This window comes from Etheostoma spectabile, unplaced genomic scaffold (assembly GCF_008692095.1).
Source record: "Etheostoma spectabile isolate EspeVRDwgs_2016 unplaced genomic scaffold, UIUC_Espe_1.0 scaffold00018246, whole genome shotgun sequence".
NCBI lineage: Eukaryota > Metazoa > Chordata > Actinopteri > Perciformes > Percidae > Etheostoma > Etheostoma spectabile.
This window is the reverse complement of record NW_022604175.1, coordinates 1-26093: the sequence shown is the minus strand read 5'-3', so window position 1 is coordinate 26093 and position 26093 is coordinate 1. Positions and strand designations below refer to the sequence as shown.

The window sequence follows — 26093 nt, the reverse complement described above, 5'->3', positions numbered from 1 at the left end:
TGAAATAGTTTGGTACGTTTAGAGCCAATCAGAGGCACAGAAGGGGCGGGTAAGAGCCATACCGGTGGCGGGCGGGCTGTGGGCATTTAGGCGCACTTTTGGCTGTAACAGGTCTGGTCTGAATAACTTTTCCGTGTTGAAGGTAGCTGATTGAAAAGAAAACACCATAAGCACCTAATAAAATGGCTAAAGAAAAGACAACTTCTAAAACAGAAGATGAAATGCAACATTTGCCACCACAAAATTAAGATGAAGCCTTGCAGTCGTGGAGACCTCTATGAATGGTAGGTAGGCCTAACTAATATGGGCATATATGGCCTAAAGGTCTGATATTACTATAGAATTTTTTTTTGTTACTATAGCTTATTGGCCTAGTTTTCTTCTTTTTTACTGTATATTAGCATTTATTTAACAGTATATTTATTAGACTATATGTTTTACTGTTTACTTAGGTATCTATTGAATTTCTTTACTGATGCTTTTAAAGTGACCGGCCACTTTTCTAAGTAATTTCCCCTATTTAATTTACTTCATTAAGGTTTCAGTAAATCCTTAGCCTACATAATTTTAAGCCTGGAACCAAGTCAACCAACTACAAGATGAATAGTGGCCATACTACATTTCATTTAGCGCTAAAATGTTGTAAATGGAAAAATAGCAAAGATGACGTTACAAGACTGTGTAGCTTACATAACTGGTAGACTTCAGTGGTAGCATTTAGGTGAGTATAATATTAGTAAAAAGCATTCTTCATTTTACTTGTTACCCCTGAAGTACCCCAAAGGTTCCAGTCCATGCTTTAGGAAGCACCGACAAAAGACTGAACAAAACAATGACAATACAAATGTTTGCCATTTGTTCAATCTCAAGTTTCCTACTCAAACATTTTTATTCTTAAAAAATGGTCTTGCATTGAAGCAAAACAATTTAAACAGAGATCATAACAATTATGGTATATCTTTGAATTCCATTGGATCTCAAGTTGTGCTATGTTCCATAGGGTATGTCAACAGAGGGCCAAACATAGAGCCGTTGTCAGAAAATCCATCCGACACCGGTCAATATTTAGCCAATCCAAGATATCCCTTTTCAACTGGATGCGATTTGTGTACAGGTATGGAAATCAAATTTAAGTTCAAGAATAAAATGCTATACACCTACATGAATAATCAAAGTGCCTGTAATTTAGATAATATATTACGCTAAAACCAGTGGTAGGCTACAGGATACAGAAAGTCAATATACATAATTTTATTGCTGCAATATTCTAAAGGTGACATCTCTTTGAAAATCACAGTGAATTGTTGCATCCAAAGAGATACTGGCACTTTTTATATGCATTGGATAAATTGAACACACCTTCTGGGTTCCATTAATGTAAGCTACTTTATAGTTAGTGGCAAATGGCGAAGCACATGTTAATTGTTGTCAGGCAGTGGATGGACACTACGTCTAATTTTTATTAGTATTACTCCCATTTTACATATCTTGAATCACTCTCATGCCCATAAGAATGCTGTGCCAGGTGTAATTACTGAAGTATTGTTTGCATAAGGCCACAACATTTTCACCATTAATTTTGTGTATTTCCAGGTTTGCACAAGGCCTACGATTAAGACAAGTTGACATGATAACTGATGACATTGCTGCAAGCACAACTACACTGTCAAAGATGGCAAAAAAGCTACAAGATGTCTGTGTTGAGGCAAGGGAGAGAAGAAAAAGAAGAAAAGGACAGAGGCTGGGAGGGCAGAACGAGATTGTGGTTATCGATGAAAGCCACTTCAGACACAAAAGAAAGGTTAATGTAAACACCATACAGCTAAACATTCTATGGGAATTCTCACAACAAGCCCAATACTTTCCAGCCATTCTATTCAAGTGACAGAACTTGCAATTCTTGCCATTTCAAGGTATGTCAGTGTATTTGTTTTTTTTCTTTTGCTTGACTTGGCTTTGACAGCTATCAGGAGGAGGATTTTTCAGGAGGACTATGTCCTCTCGTATATACTGAATGCTTTGATTACTATAGGCTTTGCTTTTACCCACAAAGTTATAATAATATATAAAGGAATCAGAATGAATGAAACAGTTGCAAAACATAAACAATTACGTGCTACTTACCTACATGCCAGCTGTAAGGTTATTCAGCATTCTGTCCGGCGTTATAAATGAACAATTATTAGTTTTAAACTTTTTTATTAATCACAAATTGTGTGGCATGGTGTTATAACTTTATAATTACCAAACTTTTGATTTCATATTAACTGTCATTTAATTACATTTTGTTCTCTGTAACTGTGATGGATTACAGATATACAGTTGAACAACATAAAAAAACAACAAAAAACAGAAAATTCAGAATTTCCAGAATAGGTCATAATGACAAGTTATTGTCCATGTATAGATTTATCTTTAGGTTTCATCACTGCATGGCTGTAAGGAGATGAGGTAATTGCTACCACAAATAAAAAGTTATTCCTCCAAGGGTTACAAATAGTCACAGCCAATTATAAAAGACTGTATTGAAATCACCACCGGAAAGCATCTGTGGATGCAGTGGTGGGGGGTGAATCCAAACTTATGGGGATAGAATATTTTTATAACTCAGAAAAGTAAAACAATTGTCAGCATTCTGTGTTTCAATGGTCAAATAATTACAGTAAATATTAGTTATACATCACCATGCGAATAATTGCCGTTTCTAACGTGTCCAATTTTTAATATTTTGACAGTACGGACGTGGAAGAATGGCTGGTGGGTGAAAAAGGAAGAAGTGGGTGTTTGGGATGCTTGGCGTGAAGCACAGAGGACAGAGGACCATGCCTGTTCTCCGCCTGGTGGCAAGACGGACCAAACGAGAACTGGTCCCATTGATTCTTCACCACGTTTGTACTGGATCCACAATATTAAGTGATGAGTGGCGGGCCTACCGTCAGGCTCTGCCGGCATTTGGATACAAGCATTACACAGTTAACCACAGTGTGGCATATGTCAATGCTGAAACGGGCTGCCACACTCAACACATTAAGAGGGCCTGGAGGAGCTACAAGGAGACAATTGGTAGACTCCGAGGGAATCGCACGGAGGATCTGCTCAGAGACCATTTGATTGTGATCGAGTGGAATGAATGGTTGGGTAAAAAACACCATAATGGTCCACTAGGACGCCTGCTCCTATATAATATAAATAATATATTATATCTTATATAAATAGAAATAAATTGTGTCAAGTTTCTGGAGCTTGTAATGTTAATCGCTTTGTGTCTTTTATTGTTATTGTGGTCTCTAAAGTACCCCTACCCCACTATATAGATTATTGTGTTTTGTATGCTAATTCTTTGTACTAACTTTGTTTTAGTAATCCCTTTGTTCTTGTCTACCCGTGTTTATCTGCGGTACATTGTTGCATGACAATTACTTTCTTCACAAATTGGTTCAATTTACTGATCCGACTGTATTATCACTGCACAAATAATCACAGTTTTATGGACCACTAATAAAAAATTGAAGTGTACCAAATAAAGTAACTTGATGCTTTATACACTTATTTATAATTAACTAATTATTATAAACCACCCACCAGTTGCGACTTTTAATAGGCATTCCAATAATTCTTATTGACATTTTATAAAGTATTAACTATTTAACAAGGTATTATAGTCATCTGTTGCAACTTTATAATAACATCCAGACACTGTTTATAGATTGTTTATAAAGTATTTATTAACTATTTAACAAGGTATTATAGTCATCTGTTGCAACTTTATAATAACCATCCAGACCCTGTTTATAGACGGTTTACACAACTAGTAACCATTAATAAAGTATTAATTATCGATCTAAATAATGTTTATAGATGGTTTATAAATTATTTATTAACTATTTAACAAGGTATTATAGTCATCTGTTGCAACTTTATAATAACCATCCAGACACTGTTTATAGATGGTTTACACAACTAGTAACCATTAATAAAGTATTAATTATCAATCTAAATAATGTTTATAGATGGTTTATAAAGTATTTATTAACTATTTAACAAGGTATTATAGTCATCTGTTGCAACTTTATAATAACCATCCAGACACTGTTTATAGACGGTTTACACAACAACTAGTAACCATTAACAAAGCACTTCTAATAATTAGTAATCATTATTAATTATAATTTAATGGTTTGTTAACAGTAAAGTGACTGTTTCCTAACAGTTAAATGATAATTAAGTAAAGATTAAGTAACTATATATTTACCATCTATAAATGATGGTTATTATAAAGTGTTACCGTTCTGGTATCTCAAAGGCATGTTTTTAAATAGTGCAACTTGTTCCAACACAAAGACTACAATCCTAATGAAACTTTGGATGACCGCCTCCGCCTGTCACACGGAATACTGGGGTTTCATTTCCCGATGGGGAGTTTTATCTACCAGCTGCTAATTATTTCCCAAGGCTACATCGACACTACTACATCTGCCAGAGTAGTTTGGATACGAGATCTAACCATAGCAAAAGATATGCATTTGTTAAGAAAGTATTAGAGTGAATATACTCCAAGAAAGACAAAGGTTTTACAAAAGGATTGAGGATGATCCTGCTATTGAAGATATGTTTTCAGTGACGATATGATCACCTACCTCAGGATCTGGGAACGTAGGCAGACAGCTGGAATGTAAGACGGATCCAGGAACGTAAACCGTTAACTATGAGGCTAGGAAGTTGAGGTTCAGGTAATTCAATTCAATTCAATTCAATTCAATTTTATTTATACTGCGCCAAATCACAACAAGAGTTATCTAACTGTGCTTTTCATAAAAGAGCAGGTCCAGACCATACTCTGTGATTTTATTTACAGAAACCCAACAATTCCCACCAAGAGCAAACACTAGGAAGCCAATGCAGAGAAGCTTAAACAGGAGAGATGAGATTTCTTTTCCTGGTTCCAGTCAGAACATGTGCTGCAGCATTCTGGATCAGCTGAAGAGTCTTCATGGACTTTTTCGAGCAGCCTGATGATAAAGAATTATAGTAATCCAGCTTAGAAGTAACAAGTGCATTGACTATTTTTTCTGCATTTTTTTTAAACGGCGTATTGCTGAGTTCCTGAATGTGATTACTACTGCACTGTGGAAACTTCGGTAGGCCTGGTCACGATTTAACAACAGGGAGATTTTTCAGTGACGGTCTTGAGAGTTTAACCGTACGAAGTCAATACAAACAAATGTTGCGAATTCCACTTGGAGGGTCCAAACGTCGGGACTCAAGTAGCTAAGGAATCACTCTAGCTTTGATTATGTATACCAAAACGATTTATTAATAAAAACAGAGCAATGCATTCCGGACAATCAATACGTGCACGGGTCTCAATGGAACATGACTAGCTCAGAGGTTTCACAAAAAGGCCCCGTAACAGTGGCGTACCTTGCTATTTATATCACTTCTCTTAAGGAGCTCTATTGGTTAAAAGCATCACAAGGCGGGTCATATCGTCTTAGAAACTGTATTTCTATTGGCTGGGTGGGCGCGACTTCCTGTTTACATTCTTCGGCAATGTGTAGGTGTGTGCGTGTGTTGGGGGTTGTTTCCTGTGGGATTTCCTTTGTTTGCCTCCATTTTGAGTGAACACGTGGCTTTCTGGCCTTACTGCATCCGGTTCTCTTGTAAATGTAATGTTTTGCCAACAGGGTATCGCCCCCACCTGGATGCCAAGCAACAGTACATTTTCTCCCTCATTCAATGTCTGATATGAGTTCTGTTTCATTAACTTATGCATAAGTTCATTCACAGTGTCTAAATATGATAACAATATCTGAGTACAATTTCTCACAATAATAACAATACCTGAGTATAATTTCCCACAAATCCCCCTTTTTGCACCTACTAGGTGCAAATCCTACTGTAAACAAGGAACTGTGTGGAAATCCTTTTAGAATTCGTTTTAGTACAAAACGTGCAGCAAAAGTTTAATATGGTAAAAACGTATATCCCCTTTTCACACCTCTTATTCACAAAGGGTGGGGTCTCTTGGCCACAGTGGTGTGTGTGTGTGTATATATATGTGTGTGTGTGTGTCTATTCGTTTTCTCTCAATTGGAATGTGGCTGAGGGTTTATGACTCTCATTTCAGGAAGGATCAGTGGGGGTGAAACTCTATCAACATAGTCCAATCAACATTGTATTGTTTTAACCTAGACTAAAACCCCAGGGGACAAGAGACGGGACCACCTTTTGTGACGTAGCAGGAAGCTCCTTTCCATATGTTAATTGCCAGACTTGACCTGATCAACTCTTTTCAGTCAGAAGGTGGGGGGGGGAAAATGGGGACAGTGGATGCATAATTTTCTAATCTGGTTCCTTCAGACATTTTAACTTTTTAAAAACTCAACAATCCCCACAATCAATTCTGCTTCTGACATATTTGTAGAGCTGGATTATAACAAAATGTAACAGAGCATCTTATATCACAAAACAGAAGTATTGCAAAACACCTTAATGTAACAAACAACAAACTATATCCTTATGACAACAAACTTAACTCATGACCAACCTGTCTTCATATATGCTGAAATAATGCTTTTACCTTTTGACTTGAATGTATAATGTAAATCGCACACTATGTTTAAGCACATACAACATTTAAAATTTTCAACATTTCCCTCTTCTGGTCTAAGCTTTCGCAACACCACCTTTATGGAAATCCTATTCAGTAAGCACAATGAAATGACAACGTCCCAGCATTAATCATGGAGCACCCCGGAATAAGGCATGGAGTTTTGAACTCCCCCTTTTTTATCTCACTCTGTGAGACAAATGTTTACTCATCCTGTGGACAGATCAATGTACACATTAAATCACAGTACTTTGCAATACTGGATCTATTCCTACCAAATCATCTTTTAACACTTCATTGAAAATGTGAGGATTATGATTAATCCATCTGTATTAACCTAGTTGTCACCGATCTTGCTTGAAACTATAACAGGAAATTTAATGAAAATGATTCAAAATTCACAAGACCCTAAAAATGTAATTTCCCACTTCAGATTGCTATATTTTGAGGTACCTTCTTTTGTGGAATTAGAATAAGTAATTCTAAAGTGTTAGTTGTTCCCAGTATCGTATATGTGTTTTCAGCATGTGAGTCTGTAAGTGACAAATCTTCTTCCATGTGTGCATCTGAAATACCAGAACCAGGACGGTCTCTCGCTCCCTCCTTCTCCTTATCAGTCCATCTTCTCATCGTTGGTCTGTATCTCAGTCTTTTGTTTATGGTGTAGCAGGCCACATGGTTGACCCCTGGAGAGCCCTCTCACCTTAGCATCAGCAAGGCCCCAGCCAGAGTATGTGGACCTCACTCCTTGCTCCGTGGTCCAGCACAGCACACTCACAGATGTTGTAAATATTATCAAACATTTAGCCCTGGTCCACTTTCAAGTCAGTTTTGGGCCAAAAATCGCAGCCAGACCATAAAGCTTTATGGTCTTCAGCTGTGCTGTGGTCTGAGGTGCTGTGATGGTTGTTGTTGGTCTTCTGGTCCAGTTTGTCTCTGATCCCGCAGCTGGAGGAGCGAGATGGACCCGGTTCTGACACAACGAGGCACTGTGTGGCACAAAACAGAACTCCAAAAAGCATTATCTTTTCTTTTATCAATACTCATTCAGTGTATGTCACTCATGTCACTCAAATAACTTTTCTTTCCCTCTTGCTGGTTTAACTCTATAAAATCCCCAAACATTCTAAAGAGAAACTAGTTTTGGCACTTATCTCCTCCAAGCTTCAGTTTACATTATGGGTTATGTTTCTGCACAAATATTAAAACAAAATCGTAGTCGTTTTGATATCCTTAATGCTATGGACACTTTGTATTTGTTACTATCCCTTTTTGAGTCATATCTCCTACAGAATTCCTATTCCTAATTATGTAATCGTTTTAGCCATTAAGACACTGTCTTGCGTCTTGATCTTAAAAGCAACAAAACAAAAAGTTCAAAAAGAAAAGAATCACCCAAATAAAATATTTCCACATCAACTCAATAGTTTAAACAGTTTGTCATGTAAAAACTCAAAATACAAACAAAATCCACAAACAAAATTAAGCTTCACTAAAAGCTCATTTTAACACCACATCAAAATACACATAGAATGGAATCCTATATCAGCCTAGACTGGTTTCAATCTTATCTCAACCAATAAACTTGATGACTTATAACAAAAAGAATGTTTCCCCAATTTTCTATTTTTAAGTTGCAACAAAAATTTGAACTAATCAATGTGTAATGTGTTCTTTATGACCTGTTGTCCTAGTAACAGTAGAACCAACTTTATCACCTAGTGGTTCAATCTATCCAATTTGTTACCTGATATGAGAACATATCTCATTATACTGTGTAATTTATGATCAAAATCTTCACTTAGCTGCAAGTCTACTGGAACCTCTCTTTACTTTGTGCATATCTCTTTTTTATCTTAACCTCCTCTATACTTGTGCGTTTTCTTGAAAGAACCCACACTTCAGCTGTCCTCTAGACCTCTGTAAAGCAAAAAAAAGATTTCTCTCCTTCTTTTCTTTTCACTTTACTTTAAAGAAGTCTTTAATCTATGACTTTAATTTCAAAAACGTTACTGCAGTAGGGTCAGTCATATTAATAGTAAGAAATTTCATCATTTCACTGTTCCAAGTTTAAAAGTCCCAATTCCAAACTGTAAATATCTTTGTATTTATATTACCAACACAATTCCCCTACAATATTTCCCAAGCATGATAAGTATCACAAAGTACTGTAAAGGTAACAATATAAGAAGCCTCATATTTTTCTTTCTTAAACTGGAAATGATCAAAGCCATTTTCTATTAATCAACTAAGTAATTGAATCAATTACCACTTTCATGTGAATATTTTTAGATCAATGCATGGATCACACATTGGATTGACTACTTTTATCTCTTTGTTTTTTTTTGTTTTTAAACCCGAATGTTCCCTCATTTAAATCTAAATTATTTTTCTTAAAACGTTACACTATTTCCCTCTTTTTCCTAGTTGGAGTTTTCTCAGCTTCCCAAGTACCACTAAGATCTGACAGGACATATTACTATAATTTTGATCCATCTCCTAATTGCAGACATACAACAAATAAACAAGACAAGACATACAGACATACATTTAAACATATACCAACTATACCCTATCTGAAAAGTGAGCCATTAATAGTTAGTGTTGAATTCTCACCAGCTATGTCCCTCCATAAAATGCACTAAACTTTCTATTTGTTATTTCTTACTTTTTCCTTGTGATATCATAAATTTCACATTTCTTTTCCTTCAATCTACCAGATCTCAGACATAATCTCATCTACTACCTTTGAACACCTCTCTCCGCTTACTCAAATACTTATATTGCAACAATAGTTTAATTACTACATGAGTCAACACTTCTCTTCTGCTTTCTTCTCCATTGTAGCTATACCCTTGCTTCTATATAACCCACTTTTTCCTTCTTTCCCTCATTCTTACAAAACCCTCTATCTTTGTCTCTTTTCTGTATGTCGTTTTTAATGTAAATGTGCTGTATTTATATAGCGCTTTTCCAGTCTTAACAACTGCTCAAAGCTCTTTTACATGTACAGGAAACATTCACCACTCACACACATTCATACACTGCAGCCGGGGCTGCCGTACAAGGTGCCACCTGCTCATCAGATAAACACTCATACACATTCACACTCCGATGCGCAGCACCGGGAGCAACTCGGGGTTCAGTGTCTTGCCCAAGGACACTTCGACAATGACTGCAGGGGTGGGGATCGAACCACCAACCTTCCGACTGGCAGACAACCGCTCAACCACCGAGCCACAGCCGCCCCCCTATATATGTTTGCTGCTGGTTAAATGCCATGTGTGCCCACCGGAGACTATTGTGCCAGTCTTATGTGTAGATTTACTGGAAATGACTGATCATTTTCTGTCCCTGTGTTTTATCCACCCTGTCTTCCTTATCTTGTGTCCTAGTGTCCCTTATGGGGTGTGCTGCTCCCTGTATGTATGAGCATTAAAAGACAGTGGAGAACAGCATGTTTATCTACTACATTTCATTATTTTATTTCTCAATTTGGCACGTAATATGAGATTTCAGTTTTAGCATTGTCCTCTAATTCAGTTATATCATCCTGTAATTTGATTCTATTCCCCACATTATCAGTCCCGCCCCTATTCCCAGCATGACACAATTTATCACTACTATTCTTCTCCCAAGCCACATTGTTTTAGGCTTGGTGCCCTCTGTCCAGACTGAGGACTGTCTGGACTTCCTAAGCAGCGCTTAAGTAATTCCTGCATTTTTTATCAAATGTGTGTCCGCTAAAATGCGGGTTGGAGGATCTGCTGGGGCACAATGTGTCAGGTGGTGCCAAGGTGCGCCCAATTTACCTTTGACCTGGACCGAGTGTGAAGTAAACTCCTTCACTTTGGACCAGTCCACCTGGGGTTGGCCCACTTCCTCTTGTGGACCTAAACCCTGACCCAGTCTCCTACCTTAATGGTCTGCCTCTCGTTCTGAGTGGGTGCTGGCTTCTTTCTCCACCTGGGTAGAGAGGGCTGAGACCAAAGAGGTTAGTTCATTCATGTGGGCAGACATTTCTACCTGTTTTAAATCCAATAAAGGCATATGACCTCCATTATTGGGTGGACCTGGCATGTGGTCTGCCAGTCAAGATCTCGTGGGGGGAAGGTGCGTCTCTCCCCCTTTTGCAGCTCTCATGGCCATGAGTGCCAGGGGAAAGGCCTCCACCCACTTAATCCTGCTCTCATGGCAGACCTTGGCTATCTTAGCATTCAACGTTTGGTTGGCCCTCTCCACCAGTCCCTGGGACTGTGGATGTATACCGACCCGAATGAGTGTGTGATCCCCAGAGCAGCCTCAACTTCTCTCAACAACTGGTTGTTAAAATGGGTGCCATTATCTGATCTGAGAAAATCTGTCTACCATTACCAAATCTATACTGATGTCTTGGAAACAGGCTGTTGGAACCGGGAAAGAGCCCATCGGCGTGGTGAGGGCAACATGAGGATCAAGAACCGGGTGCACTGCTGGAATGGTGACATCGTCGGAGCCAATAAACAATCTGGTGCAGGGGAACTGGTGGCGGGGTTGTCAGCGTCATGAGTCTCACAGGGTCTTGGAGTGTGGAGGGCGGCACTTCTACTGAGATGTGGGTCCCCTGGGAGTTCATCCATCCAAACTTGCACATTAAGTCCCTCCTGAGTAGATTAACTGGGCAGGAGGGAGACATCAGGAAGGAGTGGAGAACCTGCTGTTGTTGGTACTGGACTGTAAGTGGTTCCGTAAAGGACTGGACTAGAGGTTTGCCAGTGACCCCTATAATGGATTGAGTTCTGTTGGAGAGAGGGAAGACCCCTGAATTTACACATGAAAAGGTGGCGCCAGTGTCAGCCAACATGATATAACTGCGTCCATTGATTGTCAGAGTGATGAGGGACTCGGCACTCAAGGGGAAGTGAGTGGTGCCGTCGTTGTCAGAGAGTCATTGTGGTGGTGGGTGATAACCCTGCTGGGTCATCCACTGTGCCAGGGCTTGGTTAGCAGCAGTGGGCGGCCACGGCTGTGGCGGTTGTTGAGGAGATTGCGGGGCTGATGCCTGCGCCCCGAAGTTCTGGCTCCCTTCGGGCTACAGTTGTGTCTGGCAGTCCCTGGCATAATGTCCTGGTTGTCCACAGTTGTAACAGTAATATGTGGGTCCTCCTTGTCCAGGTCCTCTCTGCCCCCTGCCTCTAGGGGGGCCTCGACCTCTTCCTCCTCTTCCTCTATTAGGCCAGGGTGTTTGCCACAGTGTAAATTGTATCTGTGGTGGCCAGGGCGGTTGTGGTTGAGGGGGCCGGGAGACTTGTGGTGGGGGCCCCATCACCTGGGCCATGGCATAGACGGCTTCGTGGGTCACCTGGACCATTGGGGCTTGTGTCGCGTGGGTGAATGGGTTGGTGCTTTGTCTGGTCTTGTGATGGTTTTCTCCAAGGTTGTATGGAGGAGGTGGGGTGGTTTGTGAAGTTGGCAATTCTGGGTGTGATCTATTTATTTTCTGAGTTTTATCCTGGGATGGGGTATCTTCTGCTGTTATTGGAGGTACAGTTGACTCTGAAATGGTGGCCACTAGGCGGAGGGCCAGGGCATGACACTCCTCTTCTTCTCTTCTGGCAGCTCGTTTTGGCCTAGTGAGGCGGATTCGGCCTCCTTCTTCTTCGACTTTTTCAGCTCGCTTAGCATAGTTTAAACATTGATGTTGATAGTCAGTTATTTGTTGTATCTGTTGAAAAGTTGGCACTCCTTCCACAGGTATCCAACCAGCCTTTTCCCATGCTGTTACTAATCTTTTCCCCCTTTTGCTATCACCCTTGTTGCATTTTCTACCTAATGCCTGTACCAGCTTTTCTCCATAAAATGTCGCCATTGTCTCTCCCTTTCACTTCTCACTGACTCTAATCAAACAGCCCCTCCCTTCTCTGCTCACTTTCTGCTTTGCCGTCTGCTCCCCCCCCTTTTCTCTCTCTGCAGGCTGTCTCTCCTCTCTTTCTCTGCAAAATTCCTCTGCACCCCCCTTCTCACTCACTCTCCCTGCAGACTGTGTCTGCCCCTCCTTCCTCTGCCTTTTCCCTCCAAAATTCCTTCTACTTTTTATAACCCACAAAGCACCCTATTGAACTTATTATAAGTTCCACCAACAGTATTTTTTACGTGTAATTTTTTTACCTATGTATTTCTTTCTTCAACGGCAACACCACAGACGAACCAGAGGCTTGGTCAATTGTCAACGCTTCACTCGGGCTCACACAGTCATCCTTTTCCAAACTTTACAAATACATTACATTTTCAACAACAATTATCTCTTCTCTTTATCTCTTCTCTCTACATCCGCTGAGAACTGCCTTATGGGCCGGTTTCTCCCTAGACAAACACTGACACGTGGGCGCCCCGACCTTCCCCTCACAGTAACACTGCAGGTTTTTCGAATCTCTCGCACCACGTGCTCCAAAGAATTTATGGAATCGTCATTTTCTCATTCGCTGAGCCCGGTCTTATGGACCGAGACTCCAAATGGTGAACGCTGGCTCTGTACGCGCCGAGACCTCCTCGGCATGTAGGTCAATTACTCCTACCGGCAAGTTTTGGATCCCTCGCGTATAGTAGCTCCAATGGAATCACCTATGAACAATGGCTCGCTATCGCGTTTCAGGTCTTCTCCCATCAGTAATTCTACTAAGCAAGTCTACTAACAGGTTTATCGAACCTCAACACACAGCGTAGCTCCATACAATTATGGAATCATATTTATCAACTCACTCATCCTTTAACAGCTCTATGTTTCCCCACTCACGCACTTTCACGTGGTGGCCCACCTTGTGGATGGAGCCACTACCCGAACACTGGCTGGCTGTGTCGCGGCCTTCCCTCATCAGCATACGACTTGCAGCGAATCTACCGACAAGTTTATCGAACCACTCACAGACGCAGCTCCAATAATTGGAATCGTCTATGAACGCTGGCTCGCTATCGCGTTTCAGGCCTTCTCCTATCAGTAATCCTACTAAAGCAAGTCCACTGATAGGTTTATCGAACCTCAACACACAGCGTAGCTCCATACAATTATGGAATCATATTTATCACACTCACACTCATTCAACAGAAAAACGGAATGCATTGCTCAATGTCCACAAAACACTTAATAATTTTTAGTCTATATTTTTTAACATAATGTACTCACCCGGAGGTCTGATCACTTTAATTTGGTTTATACTATTATACAATATGCTGAGTTTGATGAAACAGGTTCAGCTTACCTCTTTCTTTGAGAGCTCTCCAGTGACCATTCCTCCGTGGTTTGCACACAATGCCTCCTTTGTCTCGTTCCGTCAGACGTGGACTGTCCGTGGAATCTGGACCCGGAGTTAAACAACTTCTAATCCTGATTCCGTGGAATTCCTAAGTTTAACCACTACTCGAAAACCATCCTCTGCTACCAAATTTGTTGCGAATTCCACTTGGAGGGTCCAAACGTCGGGACTCAAGTAGCTAAGGAATCACTCTAGCTTTGATTATGTATACCAAAACGATTTATTAATAAAAACAGAGCAATGCATTCGGACAATCAATACGTGCACGGGTCTCAATGGAACATGACTAGCTCAGAGGTTTCACAAAAAGGCCCCGTAACAGTGGCGTACCTTGCTATTTATATCACTTCTCTTAAGGAGCTCTATTGGTTAAAAGCATCACAAGGCGGGTCATATCGTCTTAGAAACTGTATTTCTATTGGCTGGGTGGGCGCGACTTCCTGTTTACATTCTTCGGCAATGTGTAGGTGTGTGCGTGTGTTGGGGGTTGTTTCCTGTGGGATTTCCTTTGTTTGCCTCCATTTTGAGTGAACACGTGGCTTTCTGGCCTTACTGCATCCGGTTCTCTTGTAAATGTAATGTTTTGCCAACAGGGTATCGCCCCCACCTGGATGCCAAGCAACAGTACATTTTCTCCCTCATTCAATGTCTGATATGAGTTCTGTTTCATTAACTTATGCATAAGTTCATTCACAGTGTCTAAATATGATAACAATATCTGAGTACAATTTCTCACAATAATAACAATACCTGAGTATAATTTCCCACACAAAGAAATGTGTTTCCGCCCTGTTTCGAACAGGGGACCTTTCGCGTGTGAGGCGAACGTGATAACCACTACACTACGGAAACTGATGAAAGTGGTCTTTCTGCATGTTCATGCGGAAATATACCATTTATATTTTACTGCAAATGTTTACAATGCTGTTAGACATGTTAATTTTTGACACAAAGCGATTTTAAACTGGATTCAGTCACAGATGCTTTGTCATGGATTTGAATGCCAGCGAATATGTAGTAAACTTAAATATATCCACATGTATTGACTGTGGCCTGAATGCTGGAATAGCGCCACCTATTTCTTGATGTGCCAAATATGAAGCTTAGGCATTCCTCGTTAGTATAATGGACAGTATCTCCGCCTGTCACGCGGAAGATCGGGGTTCGATTCCCTGACGGGGAGAATTTTCTACCAGCCGCTAACCAATGTTACAAGGCCTCGAGGAAGTCCCGGCAAACGCGTTGGACTACTCTAGAGGGGAAATTGGGCCTTGGCTCAGGCTGTGTTCAGCATGGGAGGAGAACTCCTGATCCTGAATGGGAATCTTGTCAAGTGATGGAAAGAGCACATCACAAGGCCCAGCAGGAGGTGGGAGAGTGTCAAGTCTGGGCACCTTATAATTCCTTTCCTGTTCTTTGAAGGTTATGTGGTTCTGTTGGCTTCATCAAGCAGTGATCTACAGCGCCCACTGGGGCAGACTGATGCCCAATGTCAAGCAAATGGGATGAAAGTCAGCCCCTCCAAATCTGAAAGCGCAGGATTGCTCCCATTGGGTTGGGAGTCAGTTGCTGTCCCAAGCGAAGAAGTTCTTGTATCTCAAAGGCATGTTTTTAAATAGTGCAACTTGTTCCAACACAAAGACTACAATCCTAATGAAACTTTGGATGACCGCCTCCGCCTGTCACACGGAATACTGGGGTTTCATTTCCCGATGGGGAGTTTTATCTACCAGCTGCTAATTATTTCCCAAGGCTACATCGACACTACTACATCTGCCAGAGTAGTTTGGATACGAGATCTAACCATAGCAAAAGATATGCATTTGTTAAGAAAGTATTAGAGTGAATATACTCCAAGAAAGACAAATGTTTTACAAAAGGATTGAGGATGATCCTGCTATTGAAGATATGTTTTCAGTGACGATATGATCACCTACCTCAGGATCTGGGAACGTAGGCAGACAGCAGGAATGTAAGACGGATCCAGGAACGTAAACCGTTAACTATGAGGCTAGGAAGTTGAGGTTCAGGTAATTCAATTCAATTCAATTCAATTCAATTTTACTTATACTGCGCCAAATCACAACAAGAGTTATCTAACTGTGCTTTTCATAAAAGAGCAGGTCCAGACCATACTCTGTGATTTTATTTACAGAAACCCAACAATTCCCACCAAGAGCAAACACTAGGAAGCCAATGCAGAGAAGCTTAAACAGGAGAGATGAGATTTCTTTTCCTGGTTCCAGTCAGAACATGTGCTGCAGCATTCTGGATCAGCTGAAGAGTATTCATGGACTTTTTCGAGCAGCCTGATGATAAAGAATTGGAGTAATCCAGCTTAGAAGTAACAAGTGCATTGACTATTTTTTCTGCATCATTTTTAAACGGCGTATTGCTGAGTTCCTGAATGTGATTACTACTGCACTGTGGAAACTTCGGTAGGCCTGGCCGCGATTTAACAACAGGGAGATTTTTCAGTGACGGTCTCGAGAGTTTAACCGTACAAAGTCAATACAAACAAAGAAACGTGTTTCCGCCCTGTTTCGAACAGGGGACCTTTCGCGTGTGAGGCGAACTTGATAACCACTACACTACGGAAACTGACGAAAGTGGTCTTTCTGCATGTTCATGCGGAAATATACCATTTATATTTTACTGCAAATGTTTACAATGCTGTTAGACATGTTAATTTTTGACACATAGCGATTTTAAACTGGATTCAGTCACAGATGCTTTGTCATGGATTTGAATGCCAGCGAATATGTAGTAAACTTAAATATATCCACATGTATTGACTGTGGTCTGAATGCTGGAATAGCGCCACCTATTTCTTGATGTGCCAAATATGAAGCGTAGGCATTCCTCGTTAGTATAATGGACAGTATCTCCGCCTGTCACGCGGAAGATCGGGGTTCGATTCCCCGACGGGGAGAATTTTCTACCAGCCGCTAACCAATGTTACAAGGCCTCGAGGAAGTCACGGCAAACGCGTTGGACTACTCTAGAGGGGAAATTGGGCCTTGGCTCAGGATGTGTTCAGCATGGGAGGAGAACTCCTGATCCTGAATGGGAATCTTGTCAAGTGATGGAAAGAGCACATCACAAGGCCCAGCAGGAGGTGGGAGAGTGTCAAGTCTGGGCACCTTATAATTCCTTTCCTGTTCTTTGAAGGTTATGTGGTTCTGTTGGCTTCATCAAGCAGTGATCTACAGCGCCCACTGGGGCAGACTGATGCCCAATGTCAAGCAAATGGGATGAAAGTCAGCCCCTCCAAATCTGAAAGCGCAGGATTGCTCCCATTGGGTTGGGAGTCAGTTGCTGTCCCAAGCGAAGAAGTTCTTGTATCTCAAAGGCATGTTTTTAAATAGTGCAACTTGTTCCAACACAAAGACTACAATCCTAATGAAACTTTGGATGACCGCCTCCGCCTGTCACACGGAATACTGGGGTTTCATTTCCCGATGGGGAGTTTTATCTACCAGCTGCTAATTATTTCCCAAGGCTACATCGACACTACTACATCTGCCAGAGTAGTTTGGATACGAGATCTAACCATAGCAAAAGATATGCATTTGTTAAGAAAGTATTAGAGTGAATATACTCCAAGAAAGACAAAGGTTTTACAAAAGGATTGAGGATGATCCTGCTATTGAAGATATGTTTTCAGTGACGATATGATCACCTACCTCAGGATCTGGGAACGTAGGCAGACAGCAGGAATGTAAGACGGATCCAGGAACGTAAACCGTTAACTATGAGGCTAGGAAGTTGAGGTTCAGGTAATTCAATTCAATTCAATTCAATTTTACTTATACTGCGCCAAATCACAACAAGAGTTATCTAACTGTGCTTTTCATAAAAGAGCAGGTCCAGACCATACTCTGTGATTTTATTTACAGAAACCCAACAATTCCCACCAAGAGCAAACACTAGGAAGCCAATGCAGAGAAGCTTAAACAGGAGAGATGAGATTTCTTTTCCTGGTTCCAGTCAGAACATGTGCTGCAGCATTCTGGATCAGCTGAAGAGTCTTCATGGACTTTTTCGAGCAGCCTGATGATAAAGAATTGGAGTAATCCAGCTTAGAAGTAACAAGTGCATTGACTATTTTTCTGCATCATTTTTAAACGGCGTATTGCTGAGTTCCTGAATGTGATTACTACTGCACTGTGGAAACTTCGGTAGGCCTGGCCACGATTTAACAACAGGGAGATTTTTCAGTGACGGTCTTGAGAGTTTAACCATACGAAGTCAATACAAACAAAGAAATGTGTTTCCGCCCTGTTTCGAACAGGGGACCTTTCGCGTGTGAGGCGAACGTGAAAACCACTACACTACGGAAACTGATGAAAGTGGTCTTTCTGCATGTTCATGCGGTAATATACCATTTATATTTTACTGCAAATGTTTACAATGCTGTTAGACATGTTAATTTTGACACATAGCGATTTTAAACTGGATTCAGTCACAGATGCTTTGTCATGGATTTGAATGCCAGCGAATATGTAGTAAACTTAAATATATCCACATGTATTGACTGTGGCCTGAATGCTGGAATAGCGCCACCTATTTCTTGATGTGCCAAATATGAAGCTTAGGCATTCCTCGTTAGTATAATGGACAGTATCTCCGCCTGTCACGCGGAAGATCGGGGTTTGATTCCCCGACGGGGAGAATTTTCTACCAGCCGCTAACCAATGTTATAAGGCCTCGAGGAAGTCCCGGCAAACGCGTTGGACTACTCTAGAGGGGAAATTGGGCCTTGGCTCAGGCTGTGTTCAGAATGGGAGGAGAACTCCTGATCCTGAATGGGAATCTTGTGAAGTGAGGGAAAGAGCACATCACAAGGCCCAGCAGGAGGTGGGAGCGTGTCAAGTCTGGGCACCTTATAATTCCTTTCCTGTTCTTTGAAGGTTATGTGGTTCTGTTGGCTTCATCAAGCAGTGATCTACAGCGCCCACTGGGGCAGACTGATGCCCAATGTCAAGCAAATGGGATGAAAGTCAGCCCCTCCAAATCTGAAAGCGCAGGATTGCTCCCATTGGGTTGGGAGTCAGTTGCTGTCCCAAGCGAAGAAGTTCTTGTATCTCAAAGGCATGTTTTTAAATAGTGCAACTTGTTCCAACACAAAGACTACAATCCTAATGAAACTTTGGATGACCGCCTCCGCCTGTCACACGGAATACTGGGGTTTCATTTCCCGATGGGGAGTTTTATCTACCAGCTGCTAATTATTTCTCAAGGCTACATCGACACTACTACATCTGCCAGAGTAGTTTGGATACGAGATCTAACCATAGCAAAAGATATGCATTTGTTAAGAAAGTATTAGAGTGAATATACTCCAAGAAAGACAAAGGTTTTACAAAAGGATTGAGGATGATCCTGCTATTGAAGATATGTTTTCAGTGACGATATGATCACCTACCTCAGGATCTGGGAACGTAGGCAGACAGCAGGAATGTAAGACGGATCCAGGAACGTAAACCGTTAACTATGAGGCTAGGAAGTTGAGGTTCAGGTAATTCAATTCAATTCAATTCAATTCAATTTTACTTATACTGCGCCAAATCACAACAAGAGTTATCTAACTGTGCTTTTCATAAAAGAGCAGGTCCAGACCATACTCTGTGATTTTATTTACAGAAACCCAACAATTCCCACCAAGAGCAAACACTAGGAAGCCAATGCAGAGAAGCTTAAACAGGAGAGATGAGATTTCTTTTCATGGTTCCAGTCAGAACATGTGCTGCAGCATTCTGGATCAGCTGAAGAGTATTCATGGACTTTTTCGAGCAGCCTGATGATAAAGAATTGGAGTAATCCAGCTTAGAAGTAACAAGTGCATTGACTATTTTTTCTGCATCATTTTTAAACGGCGTATTGCTGAGTTCCTGAATGTGATTACTACTGCACTGTGGAAACTTCGGTAGGCCTGGCCGCGATTTAACAACAGGGAGATTTTTCAGTGACGGTCTCGAGAGTTTAACCGTACAAAGTCAATACAAACAAAGAAATGTGTTTCCGCCCTGTTTCGAACAGGGGACCTTTCGCGTGTGAGGCGAACGTGATAACCACTACACTACGGAAACTGACGAAAGTGGTCTTTCTGCATGTTCATGCGGAAATATACCATTTATATTTTACTGCAAATGTTTACAATGCTGTTAGACATGTTAATTTTTGACACAAAGCGATTTTAAACTGGATTCAGTCACAGATGCTTTGTCATGGATTTGAATGCCAGCGAATATGTAGTAAACTTAAATATATCCACATGTATTGACTGTGGCCTGAATGCTGGAATAGCGCCACCTATTTCTTGATGTGCCAAATATGAAGCTTAGGCATTCCTCGTTAGTATAATGGACAGTATCTCCGCCTGTCACGCGGAAGATCGGGGTTCGATTCCCTGACGGGGAGAATTTTCTACCAGCCGCTAACCAATGTTACAAGGCCTCGAGGAAGTCCCGGCAAACGCGTTGGACTACTCTAGAGGGGAAATTGGGCCTTGGCTCAGGCTGTGTTCAGCATGGGAGGAGAACTCCTGATCCTGAATGGGAATCTTGTCAAGTGATGGAAAGAGCACATCACAAGGCCCAGCAGGAGGTGGGAGAGTGTCAAGTCTGGGCACCTTATAATTCCTTTCCTGTTCTTTGAAGGTTATGTGGTTCTGTTGGCTTCATCAAGCAGTGATCTACAGCGCCCACTGGGGCAGACTGATGCCCAATGTCAAGCAAATGGGATGAAAGTCAGCCCCTCCAAATCTGAAAGCGCAGGATTGCTCCCATTGGGTTGGGAGTCAGTTGCTGTCCCAAGCGAAGAAGTTCTTGTATCTCAAAGGCATGTTTTTAAATAGTGCAACTTGTTCCAACACAAAGACTACAATCCTAATGAAACTTTGGATGACCGCCTCCGCCTGTCACACGGAATACTGGGGTTTCATTTCCCGATGGGGAGTTTTATCTACCAGCTGCTAATTATTTCCCAAGGCTACATCGACACTACTACATCTGCCAGAGTAGTTTGGATACGAGATCTAACCATAGCAAAAGATATGCATTTGTTAAGAAAGTATTAGAGTGAATATACTCCAAGAAAGACAAAGGTTTTACAAAAGGATTGAGGATGATCCTGCTATTGAAGATATGTTTTCAGTGACGATATGATCACCTACCTCAGGATCTGGGAACGTAGGCAGACAGCAGGAATGTAAGACGGATCCAGGAACGTAAACCGTTAACTATGAGGCTAGGAAGTTGAGGTTCAGGTAATTCAATTCAATTCAATTCAATTTTACTTATACTGCGCCAAATCACAACAAGAGTTATCTAACTGTGCTTTTCATAAAAGAGCAGGTCCAGACCATACTCTGTGATTTTATTTACAGAAACCAACAATTCCCACCAAGAGCAAACACTAGGAAGCCAATGCAGAGAAGCTTAAACAGGAGAGATGAGATTTCTTTTCTGGTTCCAGTCAGAACATGTGCTGCAGCATTCTGGATCAGCTGAAGAGTCTTCATGGACTTTTTCGAGCAGCCTGATGATAAAGAATTGGAGTAATCCAGCTTAGAAGTAACAAGTGCATTGACTATTTTTTCTGCATCATTTTTAAACGGCGTATTGCTGAGTTCCTGAATGTGATTACTACTGCACTGTGGAAACTTCGGTAGGCCTGGCCACGATTTAACAACAGGGAGATTTTTCAGTGACGGTCTTGAGAGTTTAACCGTACGAAGTCAATACAAACAAAGAAATGTGTTTCCGCCCTGTTTCGAACAGGGGACCTTTCGCGTGTGAGGCGAACGTGATAACCACTACACTACGGAAACTGACGAAAGTGGTCTTTCTGCATGTTCATGCGGAAATATACCATTTATATTTTACTGCAAATGTTTACAATGCTGTTAGACATGTTAATTTTTGACACATAGCGATTTTAAACTGGATTCAGTCACAGATGCTTTGTCATGGATTTGAATGCCAGCGAATATGTAGTAAACTTAAATATATCCACATGTATTGACTGTGGCCTGAATGCTGGAATAGCGCCACCTATTTCTTGATGTGCCAAATATGAAGCTTAGGCATTCCTCGTTAGTATAATGGACAGTATCTCCGCCTGTCACGCGGAAGATCGGGGTTCGATTCCCTGACGGGGAGATTTTCTACCAGCCGCTAACCAATGTTACAAGGCCTCGAGGAAGTCCCGGCAAACGCGTTGGACTACTCTAGAGGGGAAATTGGGCCTTGGCTCAGGCTGTGTTCAGCATGGGAGGAGAACTCCTGATCCTGAATGGGAATCTTGTGAAGTGATGGAAAGAGCACATCACAAGGCCCAGCAGGAGGTGGGAGAGTGTCAAGTCTGGGCACTTATAATTCCTTTCCTGTTCTTTGAAGGTTATGTGGTTCTGTTGGCTTCATCAAGCAGTGATCTACAGCGCCCACTGGGGCAGACTGATGCCCAATGTCAAGCAAATGGGATGAAAGTCAGCCCCTCCAAATCTGAAAGCGCAGGATTGCTCCCATTGGGTTGGGAGTCAGTTGCTGTCCCAAGCGAAGAAGTTCTTGTATCTCAAAGGCATGTTTTTAAATAGTGCAACTTGTTCCAACACAAAGACTACAATCCTAATGAAACTTTGGATGACCGCCTCCGCCTGTCACACGGAATACTGGGGTTTCATTTCCCGATGGGAGTTTATCTACCAGCTGCTAATTATTTCCCAAGGCTACATCGACACTACTACATCTGCCAGAGTAGTTTGGATACGAGATCTAACCATAGCAAAAGATATGCATTTGTTAAGAAAGTATTAGAGTGAATATACTCCAAGAAAGACAAAGGTTTTACAAAAGGATTGAGGATGATCCTGCTATTGAAGATATGTTTTCAGTGACGATATGATCACCTACCTCAGGATCTGGGAACGTAGGCAGACAGCAGGAATGTAAGACGGATCCAGGAACGTAAACCGTTAACTATGAGGCTAGGAAGTTGAGGTTCAGGTAATTCAATTCAATTCAATTCAATTTTACTTATACTGCGCCAAATCACAACAAGAGTTATCTAACTGTGCTTTTCATAAAAGAGCAGGTCCAGACCATACTCTGTGATTTTATTTACAGAACCCAACAATTCCACCAAGAGCAAACACTAGGAAGCCAATGCAGAGAAGCTTAAACAGGAGAGATGAGATTTCTTTCCTGGTTCCAGTCAGAACATGTGCTGCAGCATTCTGGATCAGCTGAAGAGTATTCATGGACTTTTTCGAGCAGCCTGATGATAAAGAATTGGAGTAATCCAGCTTAGAAGTAACAAGTGCATTGACTATTTTCTGCATCATTTTTAAACGGCGTATTGCTGAGTTCCTGAATGTGATTACTACTGCACTGTGGAAACTTCGGTAGGCCTGGCCGCGATTTAACAACAGGGAGATTTTTCAGTGACGGTCTCGAGAGTTTAACGTACAAAGTCAATACAAACAAAGAAATGTGTTTTCCGCCTGTTTCGAACAGGGGACCTTTCGCGTGTGAGGCGAACGTGATAACCACTACACTACGAAACTGACGAAAGTGGTCTTTCTGCATGTTCATGCGGAAATATACCATTTATATTTTACTGCAAATGTTTACAATGCTGTTAGACATGTTAATTTTTGACACATAGCGATTTTAAACTGGATTCCACAGATGCTTTGTCTGGATTTGAATGCCAGCGAATATGTAGTAAACTTAAATATATCCACATGTATTGACTGTGGCCTGAATGCTGGAATAGCGCCACCTATTTCTTGATGTGCCAAATATGAAGCTTAGGCATTCCTCGTTAGTATAATGGACAGTATCTCCGCCTGTCACGCGGAAGATCGGGGTTCGATTCCCTGACGGGGAGAATTTTCTACCAGCCGCTAACCAATGTTACAAGGCCTCGAGGAAGTCCCGGCAAACGCGTTGGACTACTCTAGAGGGGAAATTGGGCCTTGGCTCAGGCTGGTTCAGCATGGGAGGAGAACTCCTGATCCTGAATGGGAATCTTGTCAAGTGATGGAAAGAGCACATCACAAGGCCCAGCAGGAGGTGGGAGAGTGTCAAGTCTGGGCACCTTATAATTCCTTTCCTGTTCTTTGAAGGTTATGTGGTTCTGTTGGCTTCATAGCAGTGATCTACAGCGCCCACTGGGGCAGACTGATGCCCAATGTCAAGCAAATGGGATGAAAGTCAGCCCCTCCAAATCTGAAAGCGCAGGATTGCTCCCATGGGTTGGGAGTCAGTTGCTGTCCCAAGCGAAGAAGTTCTTGTATCTCAAAGGCATGTTTTTAAATAGTGCAACTTGTTCCAACACAAAGACTACAATCCTAATGAAACTTTGGATGACCGCCTCCGCCTGTCACACGGAATACTGGGGTTTCATTTCCCGATGGGGAGTTTATCTACCAGCTGCTAATTATTTCCCCAGGCTACATCGACACTACTACATCTGCCAGAGTAGTTTGGATACGAGATCTAACCATAGCAAAAGATATGCATTTGTTAAGAAAGTATTAGAGTGAATATACTCCAGAAAGACAAAGGTTTTACAAAAGGATTGAGGATGATCCTGCTATTGAAGATATGTTTTCAGTGACGATATGATCACCTACCTCAGGATCTGGGAACGTAGGCAGACAGCAGGAATGTAAGACGGATCCAGGAACGTAAACCGTTAACTATGAGGCTAGGAAGTTGAGGTTCAGGTAATTCAATTCAATCAATTCAATTTTACTTATACTGCGCCAAATCACAACAAGAGTTATCTAACTGTGCTTTTCATAAAAGAGCAGGTCCAGACCATACTCTGTGATTTATTTACAGAAAACCAACAATTCCCACCAAGAGCAAACACTAGGAAGCCAATGCAGAGAAGCTTAAACAGGAGAGATGAGATTTATTTTCTGGTTCCAGTCAGAACATGTGCTGCAGCATTCTGGATCAGCTGAAGAGTATTCATGGACTTTTTCGAGCAGCCTGATGAAAGAATTGGAGTAATCCAGCTTAGAAGTAACAAGTGCATTGACTATTTTTCTGCATCATTTTAAACGGCGTATTGCTGAGTTCCTGAATGTGATTACTACTGCACTGTGGAAACTTCGGTAGGCCTGGCACGATTTAACAACAGGGAGATTTTCAGTGACGGTCTTGAGAGTTTAACCGTACGAAGTCAATACAAACAAAGAAATGTGTTTCCGCCCTGTTTCGAACAGGGACCTTTCGCGTGTGAGGCGAACGTGATAACCACTACACTACGGAAACTGACTGAAAGTGGTCTTTCTGCATGTTCATGCGGAAATATACCATTTATATTTTACTGCAAATGTTTACAATGTGCTGTTAGACATGTTAATTTTTGACACATAGCAATTTTAAACTGGATTCAGTCACAGATGCTTTGTCATGGATTTGAATGCCAGCGAATATGTAGTAAACTTAAATATATCCACATGTTTGACTGTGGCCTGCGGCTGAATGCTGGATAGCGCCACCTATTTCTTGATGTGCCAAATATGAAGCTTAGGCTTCCTCGTAGTATAATGGACAGTATCTCCGCTGTCACGCGGAAGATCGGGGTTCGATTCCCCGACGGGGAGAATTTTCTACCAGCCGCTAACAATGTTACAAGGCCTCGAGGAAGTCCCGGCAAACGCGTTGGACTACTCTAGAGGGGAAATTGGCCTTGGCTCAGGCTGTGTTCAGCATGGAGGAGAACTCCTGATCCTGAATGGGAATCTTGTCAAGTGATGGAAAGAGCACATCACAAGGCCCAGCAGGAGGTGGGGAGAGTGTCAAGTCTGGGCACCTATATTCCTTCCTGTTCTTTGAAGTTATGTGGTTCTGTTGGCTTCATCAAGCAGTGATCTACAGCGCCCACTGGGGCAGACTGATGCCCAATGTAAGCAATGGGTGAAAGTCAGCCCCCTACAAATCTGAAAGCGCAGGATGCATCCCTTGGGTGGGAGTCAGTTGCTGTCCCAAGCGAAGAAAGAAGTCTCTGTATCTCAAAGGCATGTTTTTAAATAGTGCAACTTGTTCCAACACAAAGACTACAATCCTAATGACTTTGGAGACCGCCTCCGCCTGTCACACGGAATACTGGGGTTTCATTTCCGATGGGGTTTTATCTACCAGCTGCTAATATTTCTCAAGGCTACATCGACA

At 41.7% G+C, this 26093-nt stretch overlaps 12 non-coding genes across 12 annotated transcripts; 5 read left to right on the top strand and 7 right to left on the bottom strand.

The window, feature by feature from the left end:
- Positions 1-14678: 14678 nt before the first annotated feature.
- Positions 14679-14751, bottom strand: trnav-cac (transfer RNA valine (anticodon CAC)). Its single transcript has one exon. It is a non-coding gene; the product is annotated as a tRNA-Val (tRNA).
- A 259-nt stretch (positions 14752-15010) lies between these two features.
- Positions 15011-15082, top strand: trnad-guc (transfer RNA aspartic acid (anticodon GUC)). Its single transcript has one exon. It is a non-coding gene; the product is annotated as a tRNA-Asp (tRNA).
- A 1345-nt stretch (positions 15083-16427) lies between these two features.
- On the bottom strand, positions 16428-16500 carry trnav-cac (transfer RNA valine (anticodon CAC)). The gene has a single exon. It is a non-coding gene; the product is annotated as a tRNA-Val (tRNA).
- A 259-nt stretch (positions 16501-16759) lies between these two features.
- trnad-guc (transfer RNA aspartic acid (anticodon GUC)) lies at positions 16760-16831 on the top strand. Its single transcript has one exon. It is a non-coding gene; the product is annotated as a tRNA-Asp (tRNA).
- Positions 16832-18170: 1339 nt separating this feature from the next.
- trnav-cac (transfer RNA valine (anticodon CAC)) lies at positions 18171-18243 on the bottom strand. Its single transcript has one exon. It is a non-coding gene; the product is annotated as a tRNA-Val (tRNA).
- A 1675-nt stretch (positions 18244-19918) lies between these two features.
- trnav-cac (transfer RNA valine (anticodon CAC)) lies at positions 19919-19991 on the bottom strand. Its single transcript has one exon. It is a non-coding gene; the product is annotated as a tRNA-Val (tRNA).
- Positions 19992-20250: 259 nt separating this feature from the next.
- trnad-guc (transfer RNA aspartic acid (anticodon GUC)) lies at positions 20251-20322 on the top strand. Its single transcript has one exon. It is a non-coding gene; the product is annotated as a tRNA-Asp (tRNA).
- A 1338-nt stretch (positions 20323-21660) lies between these two features.
- trnav-cac (transfer RNA valine (anticodon CAC)) lies at positions 21661-21733 on the bottom strand. Its single transcript has one exon. It is a non-coding gene; the product is annotated as a tRNA-Val (tRNA).
- Positions 21734-21992: 259 nt separating this feature from the next.
- Positions 21993-22064, top strand: trnad-guc (transfer RNA aspartic acid (anticodon GUC)). Its single transcript has one exon. It is a non-coding gene; the product is annotated as a tRNA-Asp (tRNA).
- A 1330-nt stretch (positions 22065-23394) lies between these two features.
- On the bottom strand, positions 23395-23466 carry trnav-cac (transfer RNA valine (anticodon CAC)). Its single transcript has one exon. It is a non-coding gene; the product is annotated as a tRNA-Val (tRNA).
- A 255-nt stretch (positions 23467-23721) lies between these two features.
- trnad-guc (transfer RNA aspartic acid (anticodon GUC)) lies at positions 23722-23793 on the top strand. Its single transcript has one exon. It is a non-coding gene; the product is annotated as a tRNA-Asp (tRNA).
- A 1325-nt stretch (positions 23794-25118) lies between these two features.
- Positions 25119-25190, bottom strand: trnav-cac (transfer RNA valine (anticodon CAC)). The gene has a single exon. It is a non-coding gene; the product is annotated as a tRNA-Val (tRNA).
- Between the last annotated feature and the right edge of the window lie 903 nt (positions 25191-26093).